This window comes from Trachymyrmex cornetzi, unplaced genomic scaffold, assembly GCF_001594075.2.
Source record: "Trachymyrmex cornetzi isolate Tcor2-1 unplaced genomic scaffold, Tcor1.1 scaffold725, whole genome shotgun sequence".
In the NCBI taxonomy this organism is placed as follows: Eukaryota; Metazoa; Arthropoda; class Insecta; order Hymenoptera; family Formicidae; genus Trachymyrmex; species Trachymyrmex cornetzi.
Window position 1 is genome coordinate 541,837 of NW_017300054.1, and position 1,578 is coordinate 543,414.

Consider the following 1,578-nt stretch of genomic DNA (forward strand, 5'->3'; position numbering starts at 1 on the left):
CCGGTATCCGATATAATTTTAATCTTTAAGAATTTAAACTTTAAACGGCCTCTCTCTTCTTCTTTTCTCGAAACGTTGTTTTTTTTGGCGGTGACGCGATTTCAGAAAAACTAACCGACCCATTCAAAAAATTCTTGCAACGTTGTATTGATAGATTGATTAGCTACCGCGTAAACTAGAATAAACCGGTTTCACTAAAAACAAAATTTTTTGTCCAATTTTTTTTTATTGAAATAAAAGTGTTTTTTTTTAATCAGGTTCTAAAAACACGTCAACTCGCGAATTTTCAATATTTTTCAATAATTCCAATTTACGCGAAAATTACGCAATAAATTTTAAAAAAAAATTTTGTTTTTTATTTCTGGCTATTAGTTCTCGAGATATCGTGTCAACTATTTGGTCATCTCATTTTTTTAACTCTGCGACTCTCAACTAATTTTGTGGAATTTTGAAATTAAAATACCGCTTTTTTTTCATATATTGACATGAAATTTTTTTCATATACGTGTGTATTAATAATTTGTGAAAATATGTGAAAAATTAGAATCGTACGTCTTATAGTTTTCTATAAGAAAAATTCCAAAAAGGCCTTATTTTTAGTGTGGTTACTAGAATGTACTCTTAACCAGCGTACCACAAGGTGAAGGTAATTAAATTTCACCAGATAAATTTTAATAAATTTTATAATCGCAATTTAACAATTAAAAGTAAATAAGATTCATTTATTGTTAATATTACATTCCGTTTATTAATATTAAAGTAACCAGTGGTTCAATAAAATTTGTGTTTACGTTTATTTTCAACGTCATCGTACACTTTATCGTGCATTATTAATTTTTTAATTATGCTACTACGTAATAATATTATTTTTATTGAATTTTGAATTGCAATGATAATTGTACCATGTTTAATATACCAAAATTATTCATTCATTGGATAAATTTTTCGATAACTATATCCGCAGAATATCTCGTTGATCGAACATGTCTCTCTGTAAATTATTGGGGCATTTCGTTTTATGCATAATGTTCTTTGTTCATCGAATATAAACAAGGATAAATGATGCATCATGCACTCATAATCTATGAGGTACTTACGAAACAGTGTGTAACATAGAGAAATTCAAATTTAATCCTATCGTTATGTGACGTCCTGAGTCGCGTGTTTGTCGTGACCTTTCGAGACGCGGCACGAGACGTGTGGAGCGCGAGCGCGGAGCGGGGCGCGCGGGGCAAAGCCTTGGCTTCTTCGGAGAGATATTTCGATTGCGGTGTACACGTAACGGGGGCAGGCTGCTGTCACCAGTGCCTTTCGCATCGGCACGAAATCTTAATATTATTCTGAGTTTTGCGGAGAGGCTTTTATCTTGTACTGGCTCCTTCGAGGTCCTTCGGAGAGAAATTAAATCGGAGAATTAGAGGAGTTTTCAGATATTATTAGCGCCCCAGGGTGCTGTGAGCACTTGTAACATGGAGATTATTATCTCTCAAGAGAGCAGCTGTACGTATGTCATCATACACTCGCTCTATCTACGTTCTCCGTTCCGTGGAGGAGGAGGAGGAGGAGGAGGAGGAGGAG